Below are 15,109 nucleotides of genomic sequence, written 5' to 3'. Positions count from 1 at the left end.
GCTTCTATACACCTGAGGGTTCCTTGAACACTCAACTCTGAAACCAGTGATCCCAGCTCAAGTCTCGGTTGGACCTCAACCCTTTGATCATATACGGTCATATGCAAAAGTTTCATTCGTATGCAAAATCAATTTCAAGATTTTCCTTTATAAATCATTGGCTGTTCAGATCAGCAATATCAGTTAAATATATCATATAACGGACAGAGACAAAGATATTTGAAAAGTGAAATGAAGTTCATGGGAGTTACAGATTTGTCAAGAAGAATGGTCCAATATACCTTCAACCAGAATCCACACTCACATTAGAAGCAGCTATAGAAGCTTTAGGAAGTATCTAGAGCAGTGGTTCTTAACCTTGTTGGCGGTACCAAACCCCAGCAGTTTCATATGCGCATTCACCAAACCCCTCTTTAGTGATTTTTTTTTTTTTTTTCAAGACAGAGATGTTTTTACTGGTGCACAAAATGAGCCGTGCATAAACATCACCTTGTTCAAAGAATAAAACAAACACAATGCATGAATTCACAACAAATGACATACCAGCAAATCAGTGTGACTTCTGCTTTTGCCTTTGCGAGACCAGTTCAGATATGTGGATATATAAATCAAGTGTGTTCGGACCTCTGCAGTGGAGGCTCTGTCGAACCCCTGAAAACCACTCACCGAACCCCCAGGGTTTGACCGAACCCAGGTTAAGAACCACTGGTCTAGAGGCTGTTATTTCTGCAAAAGGAGGATCTACTAAATTTATGTACCTGCCTACCTTTGTTGAAATAATGATTGCACACTGTCTGCAAATCCAATAAACTTCTTTTCACTTCTCAAATATCACTGTCGCCATCCACCGTGTATGGATTCGGGCTAGCCCCCAAGATTAAATTGGGCTAGTTGATCAACAGCAATGTTTTAAAGAAGGGTTCGTGTGGGAGTTGAACCCAGGACCTCCCACACCCAAAGCGAGAATCATACCCTTAGACCAACGAACAAGAATGAGGGCTTGCGGACCATGTTACATTCCGTGTAACGTTGGCCTGTCAAACGCTCCACATAATGATAGACAACAGTGTTTGCAAGAGGAGCTTGTCCGGGAGCTAAACCCAGGCAATCATGCACCCAAAGCAAGAATCATGCAAGAATCATTCCCCTGTACCAATGAGCCCCATAGTCGACCAGCTGACCCCGTTACATTCCGATTGGTAGCCCATGTGACATGGACCTGAAGACTGAATGTCAGTGATTAATGGAATAAATGGAATCTGGTTGGCCTAATGCTCCTAATTCCCTAACTTCAAGCCCTAACGCTAACTCTAAAACCCTAATAATAACCAAACCCTAATAATTAACCCCTAACCTGCTAACTCGCTAACGGTAACCCCCTCACATTTAACCCTAACCTTCAATGCTCCCCCTAAAGGTAGTGCCCTCTAAACTTGAAGGCAGGCATATATGAACCAGACCAGCAGATTGTCCCATTTCAGTACTGTTTTAGAAACCTTTACAGATGGTTAAAATCCACATAATAGGTATATGCGCATGTGTTCCGTGAGCGTTCTCCTTTCTGTCCCCTCCCTTTCCTTTCTTCCGCCAAGCAGCGCATCTTGCCCCAACACAGGGCATGTTCCTCGTTAGTATCGTGAATAGTATCTCTGCTTGTTGCGTGAAAGACCGGGGTTCGCTTTTCAACCCAAGTGCGTTAACCTATGTTTGCAGCAGAGTTATTATATAGCTGCATTGGTTGTGCGTGCGTCTGAACTTGAGTGACCTTTAAGTTTTTCAAATTGAACTGAAACGTTCATCTGTAGCCACCTTCTACTAAATCAGTGGTCCCCAACCTCTTTTGTGCCACGGACCGGTTACGTCTCAGAAATATTTTCGTGGACTGGCCTTTATATAAATAAATAACACATTTATACACCGTATGTTTCGGACTATAAGTCGAGGTTTTTTTTCATACTTTGGGTGGGGGGGCGACTTTTACTCAGGAGCGACTTATATGTGAATTTTTTCACAAATTTTTACTTTATCATTAACACTTTACTTATTTACTAGTATAGTTGATCACTTCACATGTTATTTTCACTTTTTAACCGCATGAGGGGGCACTATGGCTGTGGAATAATTGGAGCCTCACTGACAATGAGTTCCATTTACTGACTTCCGAAGTCGGGAGATTTAGTGATTTGGAGTTATACAGATTATTCGATAAACTTGTTATTTATTTTATAGTTATTTGATATGTAGTTTATTTAGAGTAGCAACGTGTATGTTGTTAGACTTCAGTAGTTTCCGATTTTTTAGGGAGGCCGTGAAGGCAGCAGGGCGTGGGGGGGGCGGAAAGAGCGATCCTGGGCGCTTGCGTGTGTTGGCTCACATGTTGAGCTCTTGATTTGTGAAATAAAGAGCCGGCCTGTTACCAAACCCACGTCTTGCCTGGTACTTCTGTAACGCTACGATATAGTTATATATGTAGATCTGTGGAATAATTGGAGCCGCCAACTGAAAATGAGGCTGACATCAGCGCCGCACGTAGGTCCGGAATCGACAGCTGTTTATTTTGGGTTTTTTTTTACACATAGGATGAATATTCCGGTGGATTTAATGATTTGGAGTGACACGGATGGTTTGTTAAAATTGATGTTTATATTACATTTATTTGATATATCTAGTCTGACGTCCGTGGCACACGTATTCTTTCCGGCGTCAATTTTTTTTCTTTTTTTTTTTCTCAAGTGACACGGAAGACGAAGATTCTGATGGATTTATTGATTTGGAGTGACATGCATGGTTCGATAAAATAGTTGTTTATATTTTTGTTATTTCATACATAGTTTATATATTGTTATATGGGCCTGTAGCAAAATTTGAACTGCAACGCGCCGCTGACATCGGACTTGTTGACTTGACTTAAATCACTGACATTCAGTCTTCAGGTCCATGTCACATGGGCTACCAATCGGAATATAATGGGGTCAGCTGGTCTAGTATGGGGCTCATTGGTGCAGGGGAATGATTCTTGCCTAGGGTTCTTTGATTACCCGGGTAAAACTCCCGGACGGGCTCTTCTTTGAAACACTGTTGTCTATCGTTGTATGGAGTGTTTGACAGGCCAATGTTACACAGAATGTAACATGGTCTGCAAGCTTTCTTTGAGGCTCGTTGGTCTAGGGCATGGGTGTCAAACTCATTTTTGTCGCGGGCCACATTGTAGTCAAAGTTTCCCTCAACGGGCCATTATGACTGTCAACCCAAATAAATAAACGCCTCATATTATATACAGTATAAGCTACAAAACAAACTGACAAATAATTGCTTTTTCAAATCAGACTCGTGGAAACTTTTCACATATTTCAAAAATAATTTTAAGAAGATTCTTAAAAGTTCCGACAATTTGCAATGTTAGTATGACATAGATTTAATGCACAATTTGTCGTTGCGGGCCACAGAAAATGATACGGTGGGCCATAACTGGCCCCCGGGCCTCGAGTTTGACACCAGTGGTCTAGGGGTATGAATCTTGCTTTGGGTGTGAGAGGTCTGGGGTTTAACTCCCAGATGATCCCTTCGTTAAAACATTGCTGTTGATCAACTAGCCCCATTTCATCTGAGGTGCATGTCACATGGGCTGTCAATTGAAACGAAACGGGTTGTGTTCATTTACCTTGGGTCTCTTGAATCTGTTGTTTCGATTCTCATCACTTGAATCTGCTGTTAGGGTTTTCCAGGTTATCTTTATCATAGGATTATGTTGGAATGTAGACTGTAATGATTAAATCAATCCTGTCTGGCCCTCACAATGTAATAATTAAATCAATCACGTCTGGCCCTCACAATGCAGAGTCTGTTTCCCACAATAGTGTAAAACACCCCCTGCTCTGATCTTATCAGAGGCCGGGGGTTCACCAAACCTGTCCACTCCCACCCCCACTCTGTTCCTCCTAATAAATATGCCCTTGCAGGGAGGAGACTTTTAGACTTCATTCCTGTAGCGAGTGAACTCTCCACCTGCAGGTGTCTAAAAGAACTTGCCTGTCTCCTTGTGGTTCTTGCAAAATAAGTTGGAGTAAGCAAATCTCTAACATTTTGGTGCCGAAACCCGGGACCCTCATACCCATCATCTGGCTGACGGAGGACGACGCGCTGTACACCGTCGACGGGCCAGCGTCCACTAGCCGGACCTGGTAAAGAAAGACCTGGGAAGGAAATTTTTCGCTGGGCCAGCATCTTAGGTCTGCCTTCGTCTGACAGAGGTGGATTGACGGGACCCGGCAGTGCAACGAACCAGGGGACAAGTAAGTTAAAGGCTTGAAATTGTGTTGTGTTGTTAAACGCGTAACACATAGAGGTGCACGGGAGATAGCTTGGGTTCAAGTCCCAGTGGAAGAAACAGGCTAAGAAAGGCAGAGCTTCTTTTTCGTTCATCGAAGTGTGTAGACTCTTCTTTGTCTGTTTTTCCGAGCTGAGGGATCTGGCTTGGTTTAAAGTCCCAGTGGAAGGAACGTGCTAAGAAACACGGAGCTTCTTTTTTGTTAATCAAAGAAGGGCGTAGATTTTTCTTTGTATGTTTTTCCAAGCCAAAGAATAGCTTGGGTTCAAGTCCCAGTGGAAGAAACGGGCTAAGAAAAACAGAGCTTCTTTTTCTTAATTGAAGAAGGGCGTAGATTTTTTCTTTTGTCCGTTTTTCCAAAGCTGTTTGGGAGGGTTTTACACCCATCCCTGGATAGGCCTAAAAAAGCGCTGGAGTTTGTGTGATTGAGTGTGTGACTGGTAGGATAAATTGACTAAGAAGCAGTTCTAGCGTTGATCCATGGCAATAAAACAGGCTAGTAATTTGTTGAAAGGTCAATTTAAACCTGCATTGAGGATCCTCAAAGAAAAAAAATTGAAAAAAAAAAAAATTGTAAAACCTTAAGCTACTAAAATTAAGATGGGAAATAAAAACGGTAAATCTCTACCTCTTGACGGAGATGAGAAGTACATGGCGAGTAGATTTCTTAATTGCATGCAATATATGCCGAAGTGGAAGAAAAAGTATGGAGTAGAAGGGAAGTTGAGAGTTGAAGTGTGGAAGATAGTAGTTGATGTTTTAGAAGAGAGTGTGGATAAAAAGAAAAATGGACTGAAAAAGAAAACAAAAGAAAGAGAATTGGATTGTGCTAAAGTGTGGTTGAAAGCTTCACAAGAGAGAAAAGAACAAATCCAAAAGACAAAAGATAGAAAGATGAAAGGTGATGAGGCTGAGACTATGTTTGTCAGGCCGGAAGACAATGAGGCCGGAGTGCGCAGGCGCACTGCCGCGGCCACGGCTCCCGCCGACGCTGAAGGCGCAGCTCGAGCAGAGGAGCAAGAGGGGCCTTCCGCTCGTACACAAAACTTGTATCCAAGCTTAACAAACCTGCAGCCCCCCCCATATAACAACAAAAGAAGTCAGGGTCACATTACTAGAAGTCCTGTACAAACAAGAAGTTTGACCACTGCTGCTAGATTTTCTCAAAATTTGGACAAGGTTGATGTGTGCCCAATGATACAGGTGCCAAACCCTAATGTAGGGGAAGGCCAACTCCCACATACATATGTTTTCCGGCCATGGACTTTGGAAGAGGCAAGAAAAGCTGTTGAAGGGGTTACCCCTGTTGCTGAAGACCCAGCTATATGGGCAGAGGACATGGCTGGAATTATACATTCCTATAGACTGAATGGACATGAGGCAGGAGAAGCTGCAATGTCCTCCCTGGGAAAAGACTGGGCAAAGGTTAGGGGAAATTATACAGGTAGAAATAATCAAGGGCCTTTTCCCTATCCCGTTGAGGGAAATCAATTGGGAGGGGAGTATGCAGCACAATGGAATGGTCTTGTGCAAAGAGTGCGAACTATATTTCAAAGACGAGCGAATTATGGTCATTTGGCAGGAATAAAACAGAAGCTTGGCGAAGATACTGATGATTTTCGTTTCAGATTTGAAAAATAATTCAGGGTGCATAGTGGCATCCCATTCAATGATACAGCTGAGAGTGCTTATCAACAACAGCTTAAAAATGCGCTCCTCACTAATTTCTGCCCTGAAATAGGCAACTGGGTGAGGAAACATTTGGTGGAAGTGGATGTTGAGAGTGTGACAACAACTATGCAATGGGCCAGACATGCTGAAAAAGTGATCAAAAAAGGCAAAAGTTCTGATGTATTTCATCTAGATAATGATGATGATGAACTAGATGAAGATACAACAGTCTTCTTCCAAGGGTCCCAGGAGGTTAGAGGGAGAGGTAGAGGCCAACAAGGTCGCAGGCCGCCATATAATTCAAAACCCCCACGAGATTCTGACAACTGTTGGAACTGTGGGAGACGAGGACACTTCGCACGAGAGTGTCGTTTTGCAAAACAATATCAATCAAAGGGTAGAGGAAATAGCAGAGGAGAAGCCAAATTTTTAGCATGACAAGCTTCCTCCTCTTTGACCGCTTATGCTCATACAGAGAAAGAAAGAATAGATGCCCATATGACAGCAAAACATGTCATTGTCAGATTATTAGAATTTTTTTTAGATTTTTAGAAGTCCTGTCCATCCAAGAAGTATGACAATGCTGTTTGTATGCCCAAATTACAAATGACTAGAGCTCAAATTGTGTTACACTGAAGTTAAAATATGCAAATCAAGTGGTAAAGAAATGCAACTTGCTTCTAGAAGATAAATAAATAAAATTAGAATGTGCTGTCCTCGTGTGCATGGGAGGGACCAGCTCATGATCGACCACAGGAAATGGCCAGCCTGTGACGAATCATTGTTGCTGGGAACTACCTTTTGCATGCGAGAGCTGTGCATGTGTGTGCGTATATGTTAAAATGATGAACATTGGCTAAAGTTTTAGTATAAAAAAAAAATTGCTAGACTGTGGTCTATCCAGGCGGCTCGGTGGCGCACTGGGTAGCACGTCCGCCTCACAGTTAGGAGGGTGCGGGTTCGATTCCACCTCCGGCCCTCCCTGTGCGGAGTTTGCATGTTCTCCCCGAGCCCGCGTGGGTTTTCTCCGGGCACTCCGGTTTCCTCCCACATCCCAAAAACATGCTTGGTAGGCCGATTGATCACTCCAAATTGTCCCTAGGTGTGAGTGCGAGTGCGAATGGTTGTTTGTCTCTGTGTGCCCTGCGATTGGCTGGCAACCGGTTCAGGGTGTCCCCCGCCTACTGCCCGATGACGGCTGGGATAGGCTCCAGCACGCCCGCGACCCCCGTGGGGACTAAGCGGTTCAGAAAATGGATGGATGGATGGTCTATCCAATTTGCACCGCAGAACAGAAATGATTTTGAAAGATAAAAATGAGAGGAAAAAGAAATCTGTTTGCAAGCAGAAACTAATCCACACTAGTGCATGTAAAGTGTCGAGCCCACATGAGAAATTCGAAAAAAAAAAAAAAATGACAGAACATGCTTTCAGGAATTGGAAGAAGCTAAATTGTGAATTTAAGATTTTGCAATGCTACATTTAATAGGAATAATTGATTGGTTGTGTTATAAGATTATACAAAATTCTAAATGCAAGCTAAATCTGAGAGATTGGGTTCTTCAAATTTAAAAACAAAGAAAAAATTCAGATTAATTTGCCAGTTGGTTGTTATAGTTAAGTTTTTTTGAATTGGTGGATTGTTCTACCAGGAAACCTGAGTTGAAAATGATATATGAATGTTGTGTGGTGAGCTTGGATGAATTGGGACCAATGTAATAGAAAGACTCCTTTTTGGAGACTGCGTGTGAGATGCAAATGAACATTGATGAATGATAGCCTGAATGAAAAGAAATTACAGGTTGAATGTTAGAAAGAAACACGTAGCTTTTGGATTGATAATTAACTAGAAAAAAACTGGAGAACCAGTAACACATGTAGAAGATGTGTGAACTGAGAAATTGAGAAGCGTTTTGGAAAGAAAGTCAAATTAAATGATGATGGAATCGTATGTAGTAAAGAACGCATTCTCCCAAAAAGTTTGTCAAGGTGTGAGGCATGGGCGTTGCCAAGCCTCAAAAGGGGGGGGGAGCGAGTAGGACAGATAGTGGAAGATAGTAATAAGACAACACTTTATGATGAATTTTCGAATACATTTGGTGTTATATTGTGGTAATTTTTTTGTTCTGGTGTAGATAGTTTAGCAACACGAGAGATTTAGAGGTTCAAAAGAAAGACAGTTAAAAGAAAACATTTTTGATTTGGACAATTGCAGGCTAACAGGAACATGAGAAAGATAAGAACTACGAGGTGGGATCCAATTTCATTGGGGAGATTGAGAATTCACAGCACCATACTCTAAGTAACATTTTTGAGCAAGCATGACAATAACATGTGAGAGGTCAAGACATACAGATCAGGGCTTGATGTGGAAAGCAGACCTCGATGAGTTGATTTTCAATAATGATACAGAAGACAACATACTGTCTGATTAAATTGGAACTATAGATAAAATGTAGCTCAAAAAAATAGGATGAGTTGCAGGATTTACGATATAAAAACGAGACCTCTGTTATTAGAAGAATTTGAAGTTTGGTAAACAAACATTACCAGCAAATTGATGGAAGCAGCTACATTTGGAGATAGTCTTACAAGTGTTCAAACCAGCCTGTCATTCTCAGTGTCAGGGCCCCTGAAACCCAATCCGAGTCTTCGCCTGCAGCCGTGAACAACTACAAAATGGTGCCTGGCTCTGAAGCACCTTTGACCTTTGGCGAAGGACAAGAAAAGACTGCTGTTGTGCTTGGAGGAGGACAAGTACACTCTGGAGGAAATACAACATCCTCGGGGACGAGAAAAGACAGTGAAAAGCGGAGGAACTCACAATGATGAAAATTGACTCATTTGAACAATGGACTCATTCAAGAGTGATGGATGGGGTCGCTCTGAAGCAACAACAAAAGAACACCAACTTGATAGGGTGAAGTGCGGCAAAAAGATATGGACTTGGAGTGTCCGACAACCAAATCGCACTCCTTGCTACGGCGTTCCCAAATTTGGTGGAGCTTGGTTCAAAGTGGAAGGGAGGTTCATTGTGCACTGAGTTTGACAGAACTGAGGAGATTTGATAAATAAATAAATAAATAGAAATTTGAAAAATACGTAGGGCTACAGATTATAATCAGAGATTGAACGGATTTGGATAAAACAAATAGGCTAAAACGGTAGGAAACAAGAGCAAGATCTTATATTTTGGCTCATCAAGCTTAAGACGTAGAGGTCGAGTTATATAAATTTTAGAACAGGACATTTGGCAGTCAGGAGGAAGCTAGGTTGCTCAATGTACCTACTCAATACAATAGTAAGGGTTTTTATACCACAGTGGAGGTTGGATGGTCAGAAAGTTAGGTACGTTCAATTTTTGACATTCACACAGTCATGCATAGGAGTCACAAGGCGACAGTTAACAAGACAATGACTGCAATAGGGGCCACCTACGACTGCACCGACATGAAAAAGTAGAAGTGAGAGAGCAGAGTATGGGATTATATGCTAAAACGTCTGCTATACAGTTACCAACAGGAGATTCTATCAAGAGAAGCTACATGAGAGATGGATTAGAATCTCTTTGTCTGCGTGGGTGCGTGTGTGTGTGTGTGTGTGTGTGTGTGTGTGTGTGTGTGTGTGTGTGTGTGTGTGTGTGTGTGTGTGTGTGTGTGTGTTCACACCCTGTGTGGGTGCGAGCGTGTGAGGACAAAGAAGGCATGGATAAGACAATCTCTTTTAAACCAGGAGGCAATAAATGGGAACGCCCCTGTCATAAATAGTTTTTGGTTAAAGGGAATCATTAGGAAGTGTTCAAACTCTTCCCGCAAACATTCCTATTTGCCAGTTAAATGGGCACTACAATTGACTACGAGAGTTGCAAACAACAGATGAAGAGCAGTCCTTGGCAGATTATATGATCAGGACGCTCAAACTGTGTCAAAGACAAATTTACTGCCGCTTGATCTTTCCTCCTCACAGGTCGACAACCCCATAAATCCAGTAGACTGGGTCTACATCGAGGTCATCAAAGGAAGGAACTGGGCCAGCCACGACGGGAGGGACCATTCCAAGTCTTGCTGACTACACATGTTGCACCCAAGGTTGCAGGACCCACAAATGCATTAACGACGACTGCTCTCCAGGAGGAAACTGGATGGGAGCTTTGGACATCACCGCTGTGTGCCAGGATGAGAGAGCCGTTTTCAAGGTGTAAGGGCTCTACTACCAACATGGCTGCACCATCGGACGGGACCTACTTCAGCCAGAAGTTCAGAGGCACTGCCCCACCTGCATCCTATGAGTGCACGTGCCTGTTCAGTACGGATCATGGTTTTGTGGTCACAGGAGTTGTCCGATGCTGCCTGCCAACTGGACAAGAGTGTGTGCGCCAGTGTGTGTGACAGACCTCACCTACAGACTAGAACATCATCAGCTGACGAAAACACGAGCACATATACAACTTCTTAGACGTGACAGACGTGATAATGATAATGAGACGTGGATTGCGTAGATGCTGTTCTGTTGAGCATGTTTTACAGAAACTTGATGATTTGACCATCGAAAATGCTTCGCAAGTGATGGATACAATGATGTACTGTTTCTGTGTTTTTGTTTTTTATTGATAGCATTCTGGTCGTCTTAGGCAAAGGGACCGTGTAAGAATTTTCCTGCTAATAACATCTGGCCAGCAGGTTTTTCGCTTACACAATAAGTTTGATCTGGGGTATTAAGGTAATGCCTCATCTTCACTGGAAAGTGTTGCTATCATTGTTTGTTGTTTTTATTTTTCCTATTCTTCTTTCTTCATTATACATATATATGTGTTTTTTTCTTACTTGTCTTTGTTGTTTGGGGTAGCATAATCATATGATAAAACAGGAGGGAGATGTTAGGGTTTTCCAGGTTATCTTTATCATAGGATTATGTTGGAATGTAGACTGTAATGATTAAATCAATCCTGTCTGGCCCTCACAATGTAATAATTAAATCAATCACGTCTGGCCCTCACAATGCAGAGTCTGTTTCCCACAATAGTGTAAAACACCCCCTGCTCTGATCTTATCAGAGGCCGGGGGTTCACCAAACCTGTCCACTCCCACCCCCACTCTGTTCCTCCTAATAAATATGCCCTTGCAGGGAGGAGACTTTTAGACTTCATTCCTGTAGCGAGTGAACTCTCCACCTGCAGGTGTCTAAAAGAACTTGCCTGTCTCCTTGTGGTTCTTGCAAAATAAGTTGGAGTAAGCAAATCTCTAACATCTGCCGTCATGTGTCATCCATTGCGCCACTCACCCTACAAGACTGTATCGACTGTAAACTTGTGTGGAAAACTGTCATTGTCCAAAGGAAGGCTGTTTAGCAACAGTGACCAGCAGACAAATTCAACAAGGTCATTTGATTATACCATAACCCGGATTCGAATCGAACATTAACCACTACACGATCATGGCCTGTACGCAGTAGCGTTAATAAGATGCACATGTTGGCCATGATCGTATAGTGGTTAGTACTCTGCGTTGTGGCCGCAGCAACCCCGGTTTGAATCCGAGTCATGGCACACTCCAATTACTGTGTGGAATTTGTCCCTTTCTTACTATTGCTAAACAGCCATCTTTTGGACAATGACGATTTTCCACACGTTTGCGGTCGATAGCCTTAACTTGTAGGGCGAGTGGCGCAATGGATAAAGCATCATGGCGTATTCAAATAATGTCACCCATTTTTTATTTTTATTTTCATTTTTTGCAAAAGCTTACAAGCCACATATTCCCGTGGGGCTCGTGGAGCAATGGATAACGAACGCATCTGTCTACAGATCAGAAGATTCCAGGACTCCTGGCCAGCTCACATGCCATTTTGTGGTCAACATTAGCTATGTGTAATTTCTGTGAACTATTGGGTTGAAGTAACTCACAGACACTGTCAACCAATAGTCTTTCCAATTTTGTCTCATCTCGAGACTTAGGGATCATCGGATCTGCGTAGTTATTGGATAGTTCCACCAACATTTTAACATCAACAATCTTTCATGGTCTGCTTGAGTGTCGTGGCTGAAGATCCTAGAGAAAAGACCCTAAACATGCAACTGCATGTTGGCCATAATATAGCATTGAGGCGGCTGCAACCCCAGTTTGAATCTGGTTAATAGCCGAATGAACTTGTTGCAGTTATTTTTTATTCACCCTCAACAGTCTTACGTTGGACCATGACAAATTTACATACACGCAAGCTTACAGAAAATGACAACTTCCCGTGGGGCTAGTGGCTCGTTCCTTGCTCTGAACGGACAGCCAAAACGATTCCTAACACTTACTAATTAAGTCCTAACCAATTCCTGTGTGTGTATGGGGGAGGGGGGGGGGGCAAAGGAACCAATCAGATGGCCCGAATCCATGCATGGCCGATGACGGCAGTGATCAACACAGTGATATTTGAGAATTGAAATGAAGTTTATAGGATTTGCAGACAGTGTACAATCATTATTTAAGCAAAAGTAGGCAGGCGCATACATTTGGAAACCCCAACAGAAAAATGACATCAATATTTAGTAGTTCCTCCTTTTGCAGAAATAACAGCCTCTGAACCAGTGGTTCTTAACCTGGATTCGGTCAAACTCTAGGGGTTCGGTGAGTCGGTCTCAGGGGTTTAGCAGAGCCTCCCTCCACTGCGGAGGTCCGAACACACCTGATTTATAAATTCGTGATAACGCATATCTGAACTGGTCTCGCAAAGGCAACAGCAGAAGTACTACTGATTTGCTGGTATATCATTTGTCGTGAATTCATGCATTGTGTTGGTTTTATTCTTTCAACAAGGTGGTGTCCATGCACTTCTGCATAAGTTCCGCTCTAGTCTTCTGGCCCAACTCTTTCGTACATATGATGACCATGGAAAGTTCTTTGCGAATGATCAATCTTTGCCTTTCATGTTCATCGGGACTACCCTTTTAATAGGTACCTACACTGTGTATTTGGATAGAGACTGCTGAAAGGGGACACATATATGCCTCGTGAACTACATGCATTACTGCGGGTGAAGAAGAGTGAACAAATAAGTCAGCAGACAAGCTTGCCGATTTATTAGTGCCCAGAAGAGCAGCACTCTGTTCCGTACTGTAACCTGCTAGGTTTGTTCCCGGTTCTTTATCTTTAATGCTCGATATGCTAACAGCAATTACCAAGAGGCAGCCTTCACAGTTTAACTCTTTAATGTATGCCAGAATGATCGATGCACAGCTGTGGAGCCCTTTCTGCCAGATGCGAAAGAAGGTCCCTCTCTCAGCGCCAAGGTTCCTGCTCTTATACTACTCTGGGCCGCCTTCCTGCAAGGAGGCGACTCTGCCTAATCTGTATGATAACGTGTGACCTTGTCGTCTTAACTGAGAGCGAATTCTACATATGTGCAAAGGGTGTCATAGAGAAGAGAAAGCTAATAAAGCAAGAGAAGGGTTGCAGCGATATAACGGCATAGCTCAAGCTACCCAGCTAAACACATGTGCCAAAGAGGCCTATTCTAACAAACCGTTGGTGAGAATGGCTAGAGATAGACTCTTATTGTTCCTCCCCACGGAAATCTTTAGTAAAAGGCGAACGATTTATTCGATCTGAAGAGAAAAAAGAATGAGCTGATAATCTGGGTGAAAACGGGCCACCCCACTGCTGGTCTCACCAAATTCACAGGCGGTCTCACACTCAAATTGCAGCAACCATTCCTTCTAATACAAACAATAGACGTTCATAGATTTACTATACTTAGAAGGCCTCAACCTAAATAGAAGGTTTAAACGAACGAGTATTTTGTGTTCATTAATGTCTTTTTTACTTAAAACATTGTTGGCGCACAGGATTGTAGGTACCTGATCGAACACATTCTTTCAAACAGCGATTGGGCGTCTATTTTGAGTATTGAAGGTAAAAACAGTTGTATGTCTTGGTACGTGTACTTTTGATATCAGAGAATGGGAAATGATCCCATATCTGTGTTTTATTTGAAAACATGTGATTTCATAACGACACAAATCGGGAAAGAAAATACGATCGTAATTTCTCAAATGATTTCTCAAATTTCAGAAGTGCTCTATATCTCTCGTGTCGCAAATAATTGAGGCTTTTGTCGTTGCAGTGGAGGTGAATTTGGAGTGTAATTCACCTCCACTGCGACGGTGGCGTTCGAGATTTGACATTTGAATATAAATCTGTCCGTTACATTCCGATTGGTAGCGAATATGACATGGACCTGAGGACTGCATTTTAGTGATGAACGAATTCTGATTAATATCATAGCCGGTTTGGGCGTGCCCTTTCAGGGTCATATTTTGTTTCTACCGCTGCCTCGTGGCAGCCAGGCCTAAAAAAAGATGGGAACACCTGAAGGAGGGAGTTTCACCAAGATGAATTTGGAAGAACTTTATGAAATAAAGTTGATGTTAAACCATAGGTGGACGTAATGTCTGGAAGCCTGCGTTCAACAGAAGGCTGTTTGGCAACAGTGAACAACGGACAAATTCAGCAAGGTAATTTACTGACGCCATGACCCAGATTCGTTCCGGTGATGCTACGGCCACAACACTATACGATCATGACCAATATGCAATCGCATACAATAAGTTTAGGGTCTTTTCTTTAGGATCTTCAGCCAAGACACCCATGAAAGAATGTTGATGTTAAAATGTCGGTGGAACTATCCAACTGTGCAGATCCGATGATCCCAAAGATTTGGGGTGAGACAACATTGAAAAAACGTTTTGCTTTGTTTACAGTGTCACTTATTTTGTGGCTTACCTTTTCTTCGTTACACATCTAAAGTATCGTATCATTTTACCTTGCGGCTTATACTACACCGTACATACCATATCACGTCGCCTATTCAACTCATGCATGAGATGCGATCGCTGAAATATTTAGGCGATGGGTTGCTACTCCATTGTGCTCTCCACTCATCATTTCATATCACATCCTCGTCGGTTTCACATTCACATCCAAAGTATCTTGGCACAACATACGTAACATGACTTATCAACACTAGACGAGGTGGCCGAGAGGTTAAGGCGATGGATTGCTAATTCGTTGTGCTCTGCACGCATGGGTTCAAATCCCATCCTTGTCGAAGGCTTGCTTTGAGAGA

General features: G+C 42.6%; 2 non-coding genes across 2 annotated transcripts; one reads left to right on the top strand and one right to left on the bottom strand.

Annotated features, from left to right (window-relative positions):
• Window positions 1-13,497: 13,497 nt before the first annotated feature.
• On the bottom strand, window positions 13,498-13,609 carry LOC125993251 (U5 spliceosomal RNA). Its single transcript, XR_007490081.1, has one exon. It is a non-coding gene; the product is annotated as a U5 spliceosomal RNA (small nuclear RNA).
• Window positions 13,610-15,009: 1,400 nt separating this feature from the next.
• trnas-gcu (transfer RNA serine (anticodon GCU)) lies at window positions 15,010-15,091 on the top strand. The gene has a single exon. It is a non-coding gene; the product is annotated as a tRNA-Ser (tRNA).
• Window positions 15,092-15,109: the final 18 nt, after the last annotated feature.

Source organism: Syngnathus scovelli, unplaced genomic scaffold, assembly GCF_024217435.2.
Source record: "Syngnathus scovelli strain Florida unplaced genomic scaffold, RoL_Ssco_1.2 HiC_scaffold_27, whole genome shotgun sequence".
In the NCBI taxonomy this organism is placed as follows: domain Eukaryota; kingdom Metazoa; phylum Chordata; class Actinopteri; order Syngnathiformes; family Syngnathidae; genus Syngnathus; species Syngnathus scovelli.
This window is presented reverse-complemented; position numbering and strand designations above follow the sequence as displayed.